The sequence below is a fragment of the Schistocerca piceifrons genome, chromosome 3 (assembly GCF_021461385.2).
Source record: "Schistocerca piceifrons isolate TAMUIC-IGC-003096 chromosome 3, iqSchPice1.1, whole genome shotgun sequence".
Taxonomy (NCBI): Eukaryota; Metazoa; Arthropoda; class Insecta; order Orthoptera; family Acrididae; genus Schistocerca; species Schistocerca piceifrons.
The window spans coordinates 743,311,235-743,332,117 of NC_060140.1; the positions used below are offsets into that span (position 1 = coordinate 743,311,235).

Consider the following 20,883-nt stretch of genomic DNA (forward strand, 5'->3'; position numbering starts at 1 on the left):
ATCATCACAATTCATTTCTGGTCGTCTCTGCCTGAAATAAATCGGACTTTCAGCCTCGCCAACAGTGTGGGCAGCTCCGCTGGGTCATATACCGGAACTGGGCTATCTGGCGACTTATCTCCAGTAGCGGCCCGGCTATTAACACCATTCTCAACATTCCACTCCACTGCGCCACCCAGGGCGTCCACAGGTACCCAGCAGTAGTTCAGCGTTTGTGGTTCTCTTTCCTCTGCTTAGAGTTTGATCGTCCGGGTGTGGTTACCTGTTACTGCGAGCCTAGGTTTGTAATTTCACTATTTTGTTTTCTCCATGACTTCTTCTGTTTCGGTGCCAGTACGGTCACTGAGCGACTGTATAGATGGTGTCAATCAAATTACCGACTTTACATATGACCAAAACTTGTTAGGATTATTAAACAGATAGACCGACAAAATTGCGTGTTAGAATTCATGGATTACTGCATTGCTCTCCTGCTCGTTTTGGCTTCACGCAGGTTTCGTCACCGTGGCTTTTTATTTACTTAATTCTTTCAAGCTTTTGTTTCGTAACATGGTATATGGACCTCTTCAGGTTTTTCCCTTGTCTCACAAACTTGATTTAGGTTGCTATCTAATGAATCGCCTGCTTGTCCCGCTTGAGTCTGAGGTTAGGTTCGTGAACGAACTTACGTCGTATGGCGACTGAACTTCATAGCTGATGTCTGCCGTTCTAAAGATCGCCACCCTCATTACCTTTCTTTCCCACTAACACGACTGTTAACAACAAGATTGCACTTACGTTATCCTACGTTACGTTGAATTGATTAAGCGCTTGTAATACTGCGAAGTGTAAGGCGTATTAGCAGCATCTTCGCTAGCAATTCCAGACGGGCAGGTAGAGCAAAACAAGCTGTGCTATTGAACTGCTCTTATTGTGCAGTATGTTACACTGATCGCACTGATATTTAGCACGCTTATCAAGTTTCATTTGTGGTAAACAATCATAAAACAGCGTACGCTGAAACTGCAAACTCATACGGCGAAAAGGTAACAACTGAGGGAATTTCGTGCATAGAATGTACAGCGCAAAGAATTCTCCATATTTGTAGAGTGTTTGGACGACAAAATGCACCTAATATATCCACAGAGACTGCAGTTTTCTGGCACAGTTTCAACTCTGGGCGTTTAACAAACCGGACACCCATTATTTTTTCTCTCTGTAGGTAATATCACATTCTTGGATGACACTGTTTCTCTGGGAGAGTCGAGTCTCAATGGTTATAAAATTTGCACGATCGGAGAATAGGATGCACCGAATTGTAAAATACAATCAGCAGGAGGATGTCGATAAATTTCACTTGGCCCATATTTCGTCCTCATCGTAAGAGCAAGTCCGAGGATTTGTAACTTGAATAATCACGCAATTAAAAAATAGCGATTTCTCTGAATTACCTTTGCTTACGTCTGAGAGCTTTTGTTGCGATTGCAGTAGTTACACACCATCGAGCGGTATCGTTTTTTTTCCGCATAGATAGCGTTTAACCAACACGTTTTGGGAAATCTCTTGCAGTTTTTACTGAAATAGTATGCACTTTCTACACGTCACTTTATCCTGTTTCAAAACATTATTGTTCAGCAAGTGAATAACTGATCGAAATTGAAATTTAGTGTAGCTTTCCAAAATAGTCTTTTTCTCAGCTAGTGAGAAAAATAGAAAAAAGAAATCTCGTAACTTTTCATGTGTTTCAAGCACCTATCAGCTTGAATGTCCAGCCAGTTACTGTGAGACTTCGAACCACCATGCAGCTTGCCATTTTTCGCGTTAACGAATAATTGTCAGCCATGAATGAAGCCATAAGTGATAAGTAACAACTGAGGATTTAATTGCGAACGTCCAGTTCTGCTTACCACGGAAGTCACCGAAAAGTAATACCAAGCATCATACCTAGTGCGGTGACGCAGCGGTTAAGTGACGCGTACGACCAGGGACCGACTCTCCATTTGCCTTGAGGTTTTCTCCTTGTTTCCACTAAATCGGTTTACAAGAATGCTCGGATGATTGCTTCATCGATACCATAGCCGAATTCTCGCTAATGTCCGACCCCAAAAAAGCTATTTCTTAGCTCCCAGTGCCTTCTTTATCGACGACAAATTAAATGCTGCTCTACCTTAGTTTTCTTTTGCCTTTGTCTTTTACCTACATAGGGTCAGCATGGTTATTGTCGGTATTGACATTGTTAATGTTACAGAGTGGCCAGATATGCTTCCTGTCGCCACCATGTTACGCCTGGAGAGAATTTGTGTGCCGCAGCTGTCTGTGTGGAGTGTTATCAGTTTGAAAGTGTGCGAATGCTTTATGAATATTTGAAAATCGTGTAATTTGGCGGGACGTGGGTACCAACCCAGCATTCACGAAGTTGGACGAGGGAAAGCGCCTAAAAACAACAGCCAGGCCGGCCGGCACACCAGCCCTCGGCATCAGTCCGCCAGACGCGAGGCCGGAGCGACGGCCCGAATCCCGGAAGCAGCGTGCTAACACGCGCGGCCGTGCGGGCTGGTAAACACTGATCTGCCTACAAACCTGACCGCATTGTTCTTGCAGGGATGTACCCAGGTTGTCTACCATTGTTGCTAAACAGTTTGGTGACGCTGGCGCGTGTCAGACCAACACCGACTCAAAGGAAGGCCTCGGCGCTTGTTGGTGACGTCACGTCAGCTAGGCACGGCGAACGCCAGGTCTGTTGCAGGCAAAAACGCCTGGACGTGCTTATCACTATAAATCTCTTATTTTTGGACAAAATGTTTGGTATTGTTTTGGATTCTGCAGTTTTATTTAGATGAAAGATTTTCTTACTATCGTAAAGCTACAAATGAAGATCATAGTTCTGTATTACTGAATCCTGTCGAAACAAACGTAGATAAATATGAGAAGATGCTTTGCCACATTGCGAGCTTCGGAAATTTTACATTCAAGTAACTATATTTACTTGATCCATTTTGCCATCGGAACTTACCCCAAGGGGGACTGATGACCTTCGCTGTTTAGTCCCCCTTAAACATCCCAACAACCACCACCACCACTTACCCCAACCCCCTTACAATGAACTCGTTTCATTTATTTACTTATTTATTTATTTTCGTTTGACATCGTCACTGGAAATGTGAACTAATTTACATGTGTAAATGTCCAACTGTTGCCAGTCATTAGATTACAGTCGTTTTCAACGAAAGGAATTCTAAACAGGAAACAAAATAGCTTCATACATCGAAAATACTGCTGAACTTAAACCTTTTTAAACATGCACATTAGAAAAGATAAATATTCCCCTCTTGCAACTGAAAGGAGAAACTATATGATAAAAAAATTTTATGTGATAAAACAAGTATCTCTCTTTTGCCTCTTCTTCTGTCCCCCACCCCCTCCCCCAACGTGTACAATCGCAAGATATTTCATTAACACTCAGTGCTCCTCACCCCATAGTCAATCAATATACCTAAAGAAGAGCACCAATATGTTCAGTTTCTTGTAAAAGCAACCCAGTACAAACGTAACTTCCTCAGATTTACAAATAAGGTAAAAAAGCACGAATTCTGTTGCTGCTAGACCATGAAGTTGTTTATGTATGTCAATCCTTAAAACATGTGGCAATTTAAGTTCAGGAGTACACTATTTGTTAAGAAGTGTAAGGAATTGCACAATTAATTGATTGCAGAAATCTCTCAGAACAATGTGTTTTGGTCAACTACAGCCAACAGTTTCACATTTTCCTGTGTCAGAGAGGGAGACACCACCATTATGAGTATGCCTGGAACAGACCTGGCGTTAGCAGTGCCTAGCTGACGTGACGTCACGAACAAGCACCGTGGCCTTCCTTCGAGTCGGTGTTGGTCAGACACGTGACGCTATCCGGCTGGTCGCAGTGACAGTTTTGCACGCTGCAAGTAACGGCGAAGTGCCACTGAGCTTACCGCGACGTCGCGATTCTGCTGCGGCGACGGCTTGCCAGCCTGCCGTCGCCTTATCTGTCTCGCATGTCGTTATCTGTTCGCCACCCAGTTGCGCAGTCGAGTTGAAAGCCTGGCAAGAACAACTGCTCAGCAAGCTGGTGCGCCGATAGCGAGGAAACTGCTCGGCGTGTGGGGCTCCACCATGTATTGGAAGAACGAAAAAGGATGGAGGGGGAGGGGTGTAAGTTTTTATTCATGCGACGTTTTAATCCTAAGTGTTGAACACCCAGTGTAATATGCCCCCCCCCCCTCACACACACACACACACACACACACACACACACACACACACACACACACACACACACCTCATTCTCCCAGAAATAAATTAACATTTTGCCGTCAGGCGACACCACAGTGACGTCGTGCGCGAAATAGCGGTCAATGCCCGGCGACACCACAGTGGTGTCGTGAGCATAGTATCGCACAGTGGCCGGCAACAGCAGTTTAGTATCTTTTTCATTCTGTTTTGTTTAGGTAACAAGAAGTTACACGCGTCAACAAGTTTTTGTTTTTATAAGTACTTGTGCACCTTCATCAAAAATGGTTCAAATGGCTCGGAGCACTATGGGACTTAACTGCTGTGGTCATCAGTCCCCTGGAACTTAGAACTACTTAAACCTAACTAACCTAAGGATGTCACACACATCCATGCCCGAGGCAGGATTCGAACCTGCGACCGTAGCGGTCACGCGGCTCCAGACTGTGGCGGCACCTTCATCATGGCGCACGAAAGAGACGATACGATTATTTACGATGAGTGCTCGGACGTCGTGTCTGACGTTTTTGACGACTTGGCCGATTGGGCAGAAGACACTGGATATAAAAAAAATGAAAGTGAAGCAGAATCGTCGGAAGATAGTGAAATACGTCCAAAAAGAATTCGGCGAACGCTACGGTTGCAACTGATTTGGATGAATCAGACGAAGAAGACAATGATTTACTGAGGACCAATAATAAATTCGAATGATCTCCGGGTCCACACATTTTTCACTAAGATACACACAGCGTCATGGATATCCTAGAATTGTATATTGGGAACGATCTATTTGAATATATTAGCAAAGAAACAAAGTATTACAGTCAAAAGTGCAGTAGAAGGAAACTGGATAAAAAAATTGCCAAATTTGTCGACGTTACGGAACTGAACTTAGAAAATGGTTTGGTCTTGCTATCCTCATGGGAATTGTAAAAAAAAAAAAAAAAAAAAAAAAAAAAGCAAGGCTCGTTGGTTATTGGTGCCGGCCGGGGTGGCCGAGCGGTTCTACGCGCATCAGTCTGGAACCGCGCGACCGCTACGTCGCAGGTTCGAATACTGTCTCGCGCATGGATGTGTGTGATGTCCTTAGGTTGGTTAGGTTTAAGTAGTTCTAAGTTCTAGGGGACTGATGACCTCAGAAGTGCTCAGAGCCATTTCAACCATTTTTTTATTTTTTGTTATTGGTCAACGAATCCGTTGATACACACACCGATATTTCGCAAAACGGTGCCCCGCAACCGATTCAGACAAATGTTATCATTTTTACATTTTTCCGACAACAACAAGAAACCGGACGGTGCCGACCGGCTTTTCAATGTGCAGTTCGTAATTATTTTTCCAAAAAGTTTAAAGAAATGTTTAATCCAAATTAAAACATCTCAATTGACGAAGGAATGATACCGTGGCGTGGACAGTTAAATTTTAAAGTTTACAATCGGTCGAAAATTACGAAATATGGCATACTCATTCGGATGCTGTGTGACTCGAATACGGGATACATTTCCTTATTCAAGATATATTCCGACGCTGGAAAACCTTTAGCAAAAACAGTGATGGAATTATTGACACCTTTTTATGGGAAGTGGCATCACCTCTACATGACGATTATTATAACAGTGTAGAACTTGCAGAGAAGTTATTTGAAAAGAAAATTCGAGTTTGTGGAACAATACGGCAAAATAGAGGATTTCCGGAAAAATTAAAGCGCGCAAAAGTCAATGTGGTTGAAGCTTTCATCAACGGAGAGGTGTCAAGCGTCCGGCGACAAGCAAAGTAATCTGAGTTAGCGCTGCCGGCGCCAAGCGAATAAATTTGTACGAGACGATCGGACGGCAAAGTGTTAATAATTCACTTGCCTTAGACTAAGATTTTCGGGATGCTTACCTTGTCAGACGAATGCAGGACAGGAGAGCCCCTTTGCTTCACTCCTAAATTGGCTGAAATTTAGCTGGAAAGAAGAGGTGTGTGCGACATTCCATACTGGGTTGCTCTCAGTTGTACGAGATGAAAGACAAAAAAGGGGATATTACGCTCCAGTAATAAATTATTAGGTTCGTGCATTCGTTCATGGCGTTTTTGTTCTGCATGTGGGTATTCCGGTTGCTACGCGTTTGTTTGTCGACTGTCATTTTGTCATTTGGAGATAGCGAATGAGTCTGTATATGCTGGAAAATGGAATGCCAAATGGAGAAATCGGAACTAGAGATGGGTCTTTCGCGAACTAACGGGTCCGAAGGAACGGTTCACAAAGATGAACGGAAGGAGCGAGGAACGAATTCTAAGGAACGGTCTTTCATAGTTCACTTCGGTCGCGGCTCTCTATTTATAGTTCCCGGGAACGGGAAACGGTCGGTCTCGTTCCAGCCTCGGTCCCGTCTGTCTCGGTCTCCCTCGGCCGGACTCGTCCTTCCTCGCGTGGCCACTAGTCACCGTTCCACTGCCGACTGCTCATAGTTCGTTCAGTATAAAGTTGTTGTTCGTTTCTCTCTCTGCGCACGCCCATTCTAGATCTGTTTCAAAGCTTTTTTTGAACTCTAGACTTCGGTTATTTTCGCATTCCATTCCGCGTCCATGGCCGGCAGTTAAAATGTATTTTACAATTACGCAAATGACATAAACACGTGGTATGCAATACATACATCTTTTCGGGAAACAAAATGGCATATCAGCTTACTTCACTATTTCGATAAACGGCAAAAGACATACTTATAAAAAGGCTTTTTTTTATTGCACATGCAAAGGAAGTCGGCACGGCACGCACGAGTGGCCATTTTCCGTCTTTTTTCATTGTTATGGAAGACTGACAACCGAATGAAACCAGCGCTCCATAATCTAGTGTCTGGTGTCACTCTTTGTGAAGAGAATACGATAACGTCTGCAATATTATTTCAGTACTACACGGTGGCCCACGAAAACTCGGCCCCGAATGCTAGACTGCTCATTGTCGTCCACCAATCGTCATATGTTTCGAAGTTATTTTTTGCATTAGCTTATTTATTTCTTTACTGTCTAATTATTCCATGTTTATTTATTCTGCTCGTAGCGGTTAACAAATCGTGCGTAATTGGCGAGCAGTCTCTACTCGCGGCCGGTTATTCGTTCGCCACCTTATATCATTTCACTGCGACTAGCCACATAACGCTACAGTTGGCTAAACAAGAGGTTTTGTATAATCATGCATATTATTTCTATAACTGTATGAGAATACTTTAATGAATAAAAGCTCTGTACTCCAGAGAGCAAGCAAATGCCCCCTCATCGCACCTTCCATCTTCAGTCACCTATGCTACTAATTTTCAGTTTTTCATAAGAACCATATACCATGCACAAATGAACGTTGAACGAGTAAAACTGAACGGTTCCCAAAAAAGAGCGATTACCAGCGAACTAGTTCCCAAGGATGAAAGACTTCGCCCATCGCCGGCCGGAGTGGCCAAGCGGTTCTAGGCGCTTCAGTCTGGAACCGCGCGACCGCTACGGTCGCAGGTTCGAATCCTGCCTAGGGCATGGATGTGTGTGATGTCGTTAGGTTAGTTAGGTTTAAGTAGTTAGGGGACTGATGACCTCAGAAGTTAAGTCCCATAGTGCTCAGAGCCATTTGAACCATTTTGAACTTCGCCCATCTCTAGTCGGAAGGTTTCCGATATGCTCTGCTGTTTGAGTTCAGTCGAGGAGTGACAGCAACGGAGGCAGCCAGAAACATTTGAGCCATGTATGGGGATAATGGCATTGGACAGAGAACAGCAAGAAAGAAGTTTTGTCTTTCTAGGAAAGTTAGTTTTGACATTAGTGACTCTCCACGTTCAGGAAGACCTTCGGGGTTTGATGAAGGTCGCTTAAGCGCATTATTGCACTATGATCCACGTCAGTGTACTCTGGCAAATGTGAGGAAATGCGATCACTCCACCATCGTACGACATTTGCAAGGGATGGGAAAGGTTCAAAAATTGGGTGTATGGGTACCGCATGCTCCTAAGCCAAAAATCACAAAAATCAGCGGGTGACCATATGTGAATCTATACTTGCTAATCATCAATCGGCTCGTGAACAACATCGACCGCCGCGCGTAGTAGCCGAGCGGTCTGTGGCACCATGCCACGGACTACGCGGCCCCTCCAGCGAGTCCTCCCTTGGGCATGGGTGTGTATGTTGTTCTTAGCATAAGTTAGTTTAATTTAGTTTAAGTAGTGAGTAAGACTAGGGACCGATGGCCTCAGCAGTTTGTTCCCTTAGGAATACACACACACACCACACACACACACACACACACACACACACACACACACACACACGGACCGATGACCATGGCAGTCTGGTCCCTTTAATCCCCCCCAAACCAACCACACACACACACACACACACACACACACACACACACACACACACACACACAGAGTTCCGATCCCGCATCATTACTGGTGATGAGAACTGGTGTCTTTATGTTAAAATAAAGAAAGGAATGACTGAGCCCCAATAAAGCAGCAAATCCCTCCATACATCAACAAAAGCTGTTATGCATTTGGTGGAAACGACGACGGTGTAGTGCACTACGAACTGCTTCCGCGAGGTGTAACCATCACTGCTGAAGTTTGTCGACAACTGAGACGTCTTGCAGAGGCCATCCAAGAACAACGACGAACAACGACCAGGAAGGCTGCGTGAAGTGCTGTTACTCCAAGATATCGCCCCCATTCTGCTAGACTGGCAAAAAAACACTTTACAAGAACTGGGTTGGGAAGTCATTACGCACTCACTTTTTTCACCTCTTCCGCTCTATCGAACAACCTTTAAAGAAGTTCCTTTTCGGATGAAAATGCGCTCCGAACATGGCTCTAAGAGTTCTTCGCCTCGAAACCAAGTGATTTCTGCAGTCGCGAAATCGAAAAGTTACCCCAGCATTGGCAGACTGTCCGCCCCCGGTAGCTTGAGTGGTCTTCGCGACAGACTGTCAATCCTAAGGACCTGGGTTCGGTGCCCGGCTGGGTCGGAGATTTTCTCCGCTCAGGGACTGGGTGTTGTGTTGTCCTAATCATCATTATTTCATCCCCATCAACGCGTAAGTCGCTGAAGTGGCGTCAAATCGAAAGACTTGCACCAGGCGAGCGGTCTACCCGACGGGAGGCCCTCGTCACACGTCATTGTTGTTATTATTATTATTATTATTGACAGACTGTTCTAAAAGGTGGACGAGACTATTTTGTTGATGGCTAAAGTCTCTGTTATGTGTATCTGTTTTGTTTATTCGACTTATTGAAAAGCGCTACGAACTTATGCACCGACCAAATACTAGTTAACTTGACGTTTGACATGCATATCGCTGCGTGGGCACGCGTGGCATATAGACGTATCCGTAAGTCGATGTACAAAGGACGTAAATAGTAATGAAATGTATTCTTGAATTTAAGCAGCCTTTGTTACCGGGAACAGATCAAAGCCTCCGTTTATTAGAAAGTAATACTGAGTCTACATTGCAGCTCGTAGTGTTGCCACTGAACATGCGATTTGGTCATTGTGCTGTGGAAGATAAACCCTTTGCTTGTATCGCTGCTAAACAGAAAAATGATTAGTTTGTAGTGCTCCAATGGTTTCTCCTACAACGTAATTTCTTCTGCAAAAAAAGAAAAGAAAAAACTACTCCGCGAGATTGTCGTCGGGACTTCACAGAAAAAGCAAGAACGCGTTGGTGTCTGATACCCGTGAAACAAAAACATCGTTTAGCGTGTTAATATACCCTGCGACGCTAACACCAAATGCTCATTAACGCTTCATTTACTATCGCTCGCAGCAAAAGTGTCAGTGCTCTGAACAAAAATAGGTTTGTTCGTAGAACAGTCTCTATTTGGAAATACTATCGCGAGATAAAAGGTACCTAGGCGAAAAGGCCGTGTCTGCTAGTGGAAACGTGATAAACTAAAGAAACATTACTTTCCAGTAAATAATGAACGTCTGCTTCCGCTCTGTGTTGTAGTACAAAGTCTCTTATTGCTTCGCGTACTATTTGTCAGATCTAGAATTATGACATGCAAATCATGCACTACTACCTTGTGACTAACTCCAGCTATTCTCCATTTAGTTTTTTTTATTTTATTGGCGATAAAGCTATCATGCAGCTCGACAATTAAGATCCCGGCTGGTTGTTCTGACTGACAACGCTCTTACATTTTAGAGAACAATGTTTTACCACCTTTAAAGTGTCCGTCTGGATTTTAATTCTGAATTAAAATCAGAGGGGCTAACGCACATTGTCGTGGCACGCAGTTTCACAATTTCAGCGTCAACGGCACTGCTCACTTGGGCCGCTACCTGCTTTCCAGATAGAATATCCTTGTTCGTCATTGACTTAACTTCGCTATGGTGTCCAGTATTGCTGTTAGTGGAGTTCACATGTCAGAAGTCATGCTAAGCATTGTGGTAGAGGTAAAGGTTATTTATTAACCATCATTTCGCAGGAATATAACTTGCCTTTAGGTTGAGACTTAACCAGATTCGTCTCATATGAAGAATTTTTCAAGTAGAGAGATTCCAGTCTGTAACTGTGACTAGTGCTTTAGTGTTTTCTCGAATTAACATGATAGGTACCCCGCCCCCTCCCCCAGGAAATGCTGTAATAAGAGAGGCAAAACGCCCATTTCCCAGTTCACCTCGATGCAATGGTCGCTGGTTCTCAGTGAACGCGTGGGAACTCATATCTTACCAGAATTTTCACTTGCTGTACAAGAAAAGTACTGATCGAAGAGGCTATTTGGAAGGAGTCGGATTCAAATAACCCTACGGCCATTACCTTTTAGGTTCTCAAGTATTTTCCTAAATCACTTAGGGTGAATCCTGGGAGGATTTCTTTCAAAATTACTCTGGATATTACCTCGGCTATCCTATCTGAGCTTGAGCCCTCTCAAATTCTCATCGTCGACGGAATGTGGAGCTCTACTCTTGTTTCGTTCTGTTACAACATAGTGGTGAAAACAACGATGGCTAAACATTTGAAGAAACAGTGTTTCTGTTGTCATTGACCCCGGGTCCCACACTGACTTTTTTCAAAGGACTTTGTTCTTCACGTAACACATGTTAATAACCGTCACAGGAGGGTGCTCGTAGCTTATTAAATATACTACGTCAGTATCGCACAGTTGTGTCCTCAGTCTCTTTCTTTGGGTCTTTAAGAAGCTCATCGCTTTCGTGAAACAATTCCCGTTGTCTCGACACCAATTCTTGTTACGTTTATTGCATGCGCTATGTATATTTCCCTCTTTAACACCGTATGTAATTGACATATTCATTCCTTTTCTAATAATTCGTGGCACAATTACATCCCCTCCTTCATAGCCATGATCGGAAGGAGAATATTTGTCATAGTCTTTAGTCGTATTAAGATTTCTAAAAGTCATCGTTCGCATCTCTTCGCGCATATTATGTTGTTTTCTGCACAGTTTTATCTAAAGCCTAAATTAGATGCAGCGGCAAGTATATCAGCAAATGTCACAAGACACATTAAATTCCTAAGCTTTATCCACAGACCACACAGTATTACGTGGGCTTCTTGATTCGACTTGATAAAATGAGAAATACCGGTTTTCTGCATCTTTAGTTAGTCTTCCATTGGATTTATGAAGCAATAATTGCTAAACTTGAGGCGCAGTGGCTAGCACACTGGACTTGCATGTGGTAGGATAACGGTTCAAACCCGCGTGCAGCCATCCTGATTTAGGATTTCCGTGATTTCCCTAAATCGCTTCAGGCAAACACAGAGATGGTTCGTTTGAAAGGGCACAGCCGATTTCCTTTCGCATCCTTCCCTAATACGAGCTTGTGCTCCTTGTGTATTGACCTTCCAAGTACTAAACTTGCAACTGCGTTCTAAAACTGATCACCTCAGTATGCGACAGAAGTACACCAGGCCTTGACACACACTGCCCGTATATGGTTAGCAGTCACACATCGACCAAATACCTTTTTTAGCTGTTTTGATAGTTTCCATTATTTGTTTCAACACGTTAAATATACGTAAATGAGTTTTTGTCAGGCAGCCACGTTAGACGGTGCCTTAGTGTTGTCAGTACTGTCTGCACTCTCCTCAGATATGGTCACACAACACATGTGTATCTCGTATGTTTAGACCTGTCCTTTTTAGTTTGTTGCGTAATAGGATAGAGATCCACAGTTAGAGATAGCACATCTGTTGCACAGCATAACAGGAAGTAATGTCCAGCTTATCACAATCCTGGAATCATGTCTTTTATGCTGCAGCGCCCAAGTAATTGTACTTCGAGAGAAGGGAGATGAAACCCCAAACCCAGTATGTTAATTTGTCCTTTCCTGAAATCATCACCTACCCTGTTACTATGAACATCTCTCTTCCCATCCGAACTTCATACTGAACCGCTGCTCTGCTGCGAAAATGGCAAATGAATGAAAATAGCGCATCCTTTCCTCTATCCGGCCTCGAGGACCTACTCTGAAGGAAGAAAGGTACTCGAATTGTCGTGTGACAGCTAAAAAGACGTGTGACAGCAACTGATAACACTGTGCAGTGAAACATTCAAGAGGAGAAATATCGTGAGTGTGACTATATGTTTCCTCCTAAGACGGTCGCCAACTGTTTGTTACTTTCTTTATGCCCCAGTGCGACTACAACACTATCAAATGCGTTTAAAACTGACTTAGGTTCTCTGTAGACGGCTGTGTGCTGTGCCCCTGTCGTTTTGAACTGATGCATTGGTTGACACTTCTGGACGCCTGGGATTCACAGCTTCGGCGACACTGGGGTTTTCAGTTTTGTCTCCTAAACACTGCAATCATATGATCCCTCTTATTATTCTTTTTTTTTTCTACATCTTAGTAAATGCTACGTATCCACTGAACCCGACATACACGGGATCATCTTAATACTAGTTTCTACATGTAGGAAGAATGCTTTGTATGTGTACTTAATCATACGATCTTTAGGTACGTCTATGCTCCATGATATTATCACGCTGTTACGAACTTGCACAGCTTGTAGTGGAAAGTATTTTTAGTCAGTACCGTGCTTAAGTGAGCTCACATCAAAAATAATTTTGAGTGTAACAGACCGTTTGCGCCTTCCTAATTTTCCTCGATCTTCTCGTAGTTCCTGCTTCACAGTGATGTGTTCATATTTCATTTTTCCCTATGCTTCCACCTACTTCAAGAGGCCATGTTCTACTATAAACAGTTCTCTAAATCTACAAGGCAGTCCTTTCCGTCGGAGTGGAGAAATTTAATTAGAAAGTTATATATTCTTATTCAAAAGTTACCTGCTTTCAGTAATTCGCAAGGCTTCCGTAATTTTTCTTGGTTGTTTGGTTCATTTGTCCAACAGATAACTATTTTTATTATTTAATTTATTTTTTCATCGGTTCAGCGAAACACACTTCTCTGGCGTAGATTTCGTTCTTTCCCATTTATTAACAAGAGATAACGCTAATGATGTAAGATTTAATTTTCTCTTCTTTTCTTTTTTCCATTTTCTTCGTACTTCCCTTCAATATTTCGTACTTCTCAGGTTGTCGCAAGCTGCTAATGTTTAATGTGTGTGCAATAGGTTCCTTAAAGAACGAATAAATTACTGCACTCCAGGTTATTATTTTGTTATTCTTGAAATATGCAAATACCCTATTTGCCTTCAGGATTCCCATACATTACAACATAGGTCACAATAGCACGAGAGATCGTGGTGTAATCTGCTGGAATGTGACGTTCGTAAGGTCAGGAAGGGCGTTAGGGGGCGGGGGAGCGGATTATAGCATAGCTGGTGCCGTGCAAGTTTACTCGGCTGATTAACACTCGCGGCCGGTTAAACCCTGTGGCTCGTAGATGTCTTACTCAAACACAGGAATCACAACAAAAACAGCTGCTTATTATTGTATACATTGCTCGTGTATTTTGCCAGCTCAGTGGGCCTATCGCTTAGCTCGCTTAACACGGCTTCAAATGCAGGTGCGTCTTTTATGTAGTGTGCGAGCAAGATCCTGTTAAAGTTGAACAATTTCCTTACTCTCAGCCACTTTCACTAAGAGCTAAAATACATTTGTTAAGAAATTGGAAACATTCGACCACTGAATTTATTTTGTCCCTATCCCTATATGAACGCGCAAAGAATTAATGATATGCTCTGGTTATTCTAAATATTCTTCGACCTCTTCTCTGGGACATAAATATAATTTGTCCTTGGGACAACTTTACAACAGTGCCAGCATTTGATTAAGGACTGCCTAATCCTCTTCACACACAAATCGTTTTGACTAGTTACTTGGAAGTATGTTTCCATCTCTGCTGTACGTGCCTACGTATTTAGTGTACATTTCTCAATTTGGAGCAAGACCTGTCAATGGTATCTTCATTCAAGAAGAAGTCGTTCACCTGTGTTTTCTACGTGGCCGCTTTCCGAGGTAGTCTGGCATTATCCTATTCTCACAGAATGCAGAGATGTCTGCACTCAAGATAACCGGAACAGAACGACATTCTCACGGTCAGGGAGAATCCTGAGAGAAACAGACTCTAATTGTGAGTGATGAGAGCAGTGACAGCGTAGTTTCTCGCATTTAACTGCAAGCAAGAAAATTCTGAGGCAGTCTTAATGTATATCACTGGTGACGAGTCCACACTTCTTTCCATTTAACTCGGGTTATTTCCCATCCATGGAGACCTGCTGGAAATGAGGTACTGGAGCAGTAAAATGTTCACGCCTATGACAAACCCCAGTTGCAGAAACTTCCCGTGTAAGGTTGGGAATTTTAGCTGACTTGCAGAACTGTCCCGCTCGTTGGAGGATGTTGTCTGTAGTTGACACTTTTCATTGAGTTCAGTCTAGATGGCCTGACGATCACCATGATCTCCCTCAAAATGAAGCTCTTTACTTGTATATTGTGAGACAAAAATACAAATTGAAGCAACATAATGCTACGACTTCAAACATATAACGTATCTCGTTGCAGTACGTCGCGTAGGTTACAGTTGATTACAGCAGCAAAATTTATGTTATTAGTCGTTGTGTATGAAATTCTGAAAACTTTGACGAAACCATTCAGATTTCGGGTTATCGTCGTTTCCGAACTGAATACTTGCTATGAAAGGACTCTCTCATTGTAAGCAAGTAAGTCATGGATTGCTTCGACGCACTCATGCGAAGTTGCGGGTTTTCCCGGCTTACTTAACAATCGATGAAATGTCCAGTGCATTGCTTCAGACTGACGTATGTTGTTTGCTGCGTACAGGCGGCACCACGACATCAGGGACGGGTATTCTGTGACGTAGGTCGCCACAGTGAGCCTATCTTTTAGAGCTTGGTAAATACGTTGTAGCTGAATACAACACCGGTACAGGTCATTCTTTCAGCTAAGGTAAAAATCTTTGCCTTCACAGCTCGTTTTTTTATTCGTTTGTCTAATATGGTCAGATTACAGCCTGAAGGCCCTGTCTTATCTTCTATAGTTCAGATAAAGGCATTTTAAATGAGAATATGTACCGGGTGATCAAAAAGTTAGTATAAATTTGAAAACGTAATAAACCGCGGAATAATGTAGATAGAGAAGTAAAAATTGACGCATGTGCTTAGAATGACATGGGGTTTTATTAGAACGAAAAAAATATTGCTAGACGCGTGAAAGATCTCTTGCGTGCGTCGTTTGGTGATGATCGTGCGCTCAGCCGCCACTTTCGTCATGTTTGGCCTCCCAGGTCCCCAGACCTCAGTCCGTGCTATTATTGGCTTTGGGGGTACCTGAAGTCGCAAGTGTATCGTGATCGACCGACATCTCTAGGGATGCTGAAAGACAACATCCGACGCCAATGCCTCACCATAACTCCGGACATGCTTTACAGTGCTGTTCACAACATTATTCCTCGACTACAGCTATTGTTGAGGAATGATGGTGGACATATTGAGCATTTCCTGTAAAGAACATCATCTTTGCTTTGTCTTACTTTGTTATGCTAATTATTGCTATTCTGATCAGATGAAGCGCCATCTGTCGGACATTTTCTGAACGTTTGTATTTTTTGGTTCTAATAAAACCCCATGTCATTCCAAGCATGTGTGTCAATTTGTATCTCTCTATCTACATTATTCCGTGATTTATTCAGTTTTCAAATTTATACTGACTTTTTGATCACCTGGTATAAGCGGTTTATATAATAATTACCATTTTTCTTTTAATAAAAATAAGAACTTTAAGGAAGGAAGAAAAATGAATAAAAGTCAGTGAGTTAAGCTGTGCCTGTATTATGGTGAATATAAACACTCTGAGAAGTAAAGGGGAGTAAATGTGTAACTTCTGTGTTGTCATCTGACAGGCTATCTAAAGTAAGAGACCTTACAACACAACACTATGGTATCAACACTAGAATAGGAGAGGGGGAGATAGAAAGCCGTTTAGAATGTGGATCCAGTGTCTCGTGAGTATTCTTAATGCGGGGATGGTATACGTGAAATCTCACTTATGCAGGAAACAAAGCGTATTGTAATTGCATCTTCAGACAGTTCGAAATCAGATCGAGTTCTTTGCAGAAAGGATTGTAATATGATCACGGATATCAGTTAAAGGTATTGAAATATGCTCGGCAGGTCATTTAGTTGTTAGTGATGTTTTTCCGGATATCGGTCCTCTCCTCAATTAGAACTCAAAGAAGACATTGCAGTCTTGCTGCCATCGGCAAAATAATTATTATATTCGTATCCTTTATGTTGAAGGCATAGTCTATTTCATTAAAGTATATAGTCTATAGTCGCAGTCTCCGAAAACAGAATATTTCGGTTTCACCTGAGACTCGTTATTAAACTCCAGAAGCTGTAACTAAGACCACGAGCGCTCTATCACTGACACTATTAAATTCTAATGTCTGTAGTACATCGGCAGTCTTCTACTCAGAATCTGGCTGGAAAGCAGTATTCCCACTACAGTAAGCTAACTACGTGCCGCTGCATGCTTAAAACGCCTTTGCTTGATTCCCCAGTTCTTGTTCTGTCCTCGCTGTTGGCGGGACATACAGCAATAAGGGTATGAGAGTTATGACTGAGTGTAGTCCACCTCTCCGAGCTGGGGCTGTTTACATAACGCTGTGAAGGTTCCTGTTCCGCTGAGTCTGCATCGAAGGGCGAGTGGCTGTGTCTGTCTGCTGGCTGCGACGCGCCATTCACAACACGCGCGCGCCTTTGTTTCCGCTTCCTGGCACGCATTGTCCCCCCACTGGCCACCTAGCGGAGACACCTCTCTGGAGATCTGCACGAAACCTTTTTGTCAGCAACTCGACCTAGTTTCGCGCTAAGGGAGGAAACTGTTCTGAGGTTTCATCGCAGGTGGCTTCGGATAGACTTCCTTCTAGTAGTCACAATCTATTGTGTGTTCGAGCTTTCATATACGGTACATTGTCCGCTGAGTGGCCAGCGCGACGGAATGTCATACCTAACGGCCTTCGTCATTCTCCGCTCAGGGACTGGGTGTTGTGTTGTCCTTATCTCATCCCCATCGACACGCAAGTCGCAGAAGTGGTGTCAACTCGAAAGACTTGCACCAGGCGAACGGTCTACCCGACGGGAGATCCTAGCCGCATGGCATTTCCGTTAGGTACATTGAGTCCAAAAAGCATCGACTATCTTCGTACTTTAAAAATAAAAAATCTAAAGAACCGAATACAAAATATGGAAACTACCTCGGTAAATCATTTTTAGGATTCCATGCCTCAATCTGTAGAAACGGAACCCCTATAGGATTGCTTTGTCTGTCCGCCCGTTCGACCGTTGAAGAACCCTGTTTCTCAGGAACGGGTAGACGTGCCAAGTTCAAATTTGTCACATATTAAGGTTTATGGACCCTTGGCGGTTAAAAAAATTTAAGCTTCTAAGTCACTTCATTCTAAAGATACGACCATTCATGTCAAATATTTTGATACTCGAAAGATCACTCATCAGAACCTATACGGCGCTTCCCGTTGATACAGGCTCACTAAATTCGACAAGGCGCAAGGTATCACAGTAAAAGTAAAGTAAAAAAAAAAAGTGAAACTTCTTAAATTGTAATTATGTCACATGAAAAATATCTTTCGTCATTTGAACATACATTATATTCACATCTGTCGAAAGCGTAACAGATGAATAGTAATGCATGCAAACATAAAATGTTAGTTGTTGTAATATTTTAGTGACCACATAAAAATATTTTATCAAATCTCTCTCTCTCTCTCTCTCTCTCTCTCTCTCGGCTAGTTTGAGGAACGAACGATTGTAGAGTTTGATACTGTCTTAGAAACCCCGGGACCAATAGCTTGCCAGTTCACCTTCTCACTTTGCTATCGATATGAATATATTTTGTTGCTTGTTTTTCAGTAAACAATATGTACTAAGGTTCTTTCCATAGAATTGGCTCTTCATATTTTGTATTCTTTTTTTTCACGTGCCACAAATTTAATGTTTTAAAAAACTATGGAGCTAGACGAATACTTTTTGCACATACTGTACGTCTGTCTGGGTGGTGGGGCAGGACCAAAGTTCGGTTTTCGATGGGTTTATTTTCCGGGGGATCGCATTCCACAGGATGACGGTTCCAATCCGCGTCGGGCCATCCAGATTTCGGTTTTCCGTTATTCTCTAAATCGCTTCCTTTGGAAAAGGCAAGGAGGATTTTTCGCACAGTCCTTTTGTAATCATAGTTTGTTTTCCATCTCTAATGGCTTGCTGTGGACGGGGTGTTAAACACAAGTTTTCCGCCCTTCCATTTTTTTTCTTTTTAAATAGGGGGGAGGTGGGGGCGCAGAACCACCCGCAGTGTAATTTCCTGTCACAACTACTTTTAATACACCACAAATGCCTAAGATTTTGATAATTATAAAATATGTAAAAAGTTTTAACAAAATAACCTACGTTAGCGCTCAGTATAGTGCTTTGGCATAAATTGAAAGAAACTGAGTTGAGAAAAATATATTATTTTAGAAGTATTTGTCTGAAAATCTGAAAAGTTCATGTGTCACTCCGTTTGCTTTGAGAACTGTTTATAATAGCAACAAATTCTCGCAACTTTGCACTCTTCCATTTTATATTATGTAAATTAGGACTTTGCCAGTCAGCATTATCAGAATTTCTTACGGATCTGACTGGGAATTCAGGCCTGCAGCCTATGGCTTTGCGTGCGCCTAAATGGGAACACTGCTTTTTCCAGTCACGTCCACTTCCATTAGAGTCATTTTGTCTCTCCTTATTTATACTTCACTGGGCGGTTTTCCCCATTCCCCTATTGCTCGTTGCAATATTCGCAGTAGGCAGTCGGGCCACAAGCTTCTACATTTGGCTGGTCTTCACGTAAGTAAATGAAAAGTATCCTGTGTCTAACATAGCTTGTAACTTCTAGAATTCATTTCTATTTGTGAGATGGTTTTAATAATACCTTATTTTCCAAATGTTATCCAAGGAACTTGGAACTGAATTCGCACTAATGGCTGTTGGGGAGTAGGCGGGGGGGGGGGGGGGGGGGGGAGTGAAAGGGAATGGTAGGTGACGACCTCTTATGCCTTATGCCCCTTGCACAGTACGCCCATGCGTTTCAGTATCTAGAACGCAACAATTTGACAGGTCATTACCAGTCTCGTCTTCGTGGTGTAGCCATTCACATTGCGGATTCAAAAGCTTGCACACGGAACGTCCCTGAATGAAAGCAATGTATTTGCTGTGTCAGGTTCAAAACACCTACAACAAATCTGAAAGTCGCTGTACTGCATCAAAATTGAAATATCTAGACGTCCAAAATAGAAGGGTAAAATAATTTCATGGTGACGAGCTTCTGATTGCCTCTGTGGTCACGAGTAAGTGTGGGGGCCACGAGGACTGTGACTGCAGCAAAACATAACATTATTTTTCGAGACGAGACGTTATATAACGCGACACTGACTACATCTCGTTTACATCATCATGCCGCCCCATTAGACTATGCAGCTATCAACCAGTCACGTAATTTTTTTCGCTCCCGTATTTACTCGTGCACTGCATTATACAATGGTTCTTGACACACTCAGTCTGTCAAGGAAGTGCCTCACCTATTTCTTACAACTGCGTCATGATGTCCTTAGTGACTGTGCGGATTGTCCTTGGACCTGACGAGTCTACAGAGGTGACAAAATTCCTTCATTGATGAGGCATGTGACCACTGTGGGGACAGGCTGGTGTAACACTTCTGTCTTCCCTAGAATATCTACTTCGCCGTATTTCATCGTGTGGAATTGGTATCTAATTTCCACTGATTCTTTGACCTCTTGTCACTGAGGAATGACTTGTGCCCCGAGAAGGTTTTTTGTAGTGCATTTTCGAAAGTTTTCTTGGTTCATCCTTCACTCTCCCAAAGAGCAGATCGTCAGAATCCCAATTTTGTCTAGTTCATCAGGCTGTTTGATTCATGGGTTCATTAATATTGGTCATAAGTCTGTGATCTGTATCGGATCAAACTGAAAGAGGAAAAAAGAAGATCCAGAGAAGAGAAGCGCGCGTGGACGGACACACACACACACACACACACACACACACACACACACACACACACACACACACACTGCTTCCTCCTCCGTATATCTCGCGAGAAGACCGTAAAGGTAAAATGAGACATTAGAACTAACACGGTGGCTTACCAACAGTCGTTGTTC

The 20,883-nt window shown here is 42.8% G+C and overlaps 1 protein-coding gene across 1 annotated transcript in view; it reads left to right on the plus strand.

The window, feature by feature from the left end:
• LOC124789029 (partitioning defective 3 homolog) overlaps positions 1 to 20,883 on the plus strand; it is a 285,751-nt gene that overhangs the window by 3,049 nt on the left and 261,819 nt on the right. The window lies entirely within an intron of this gene.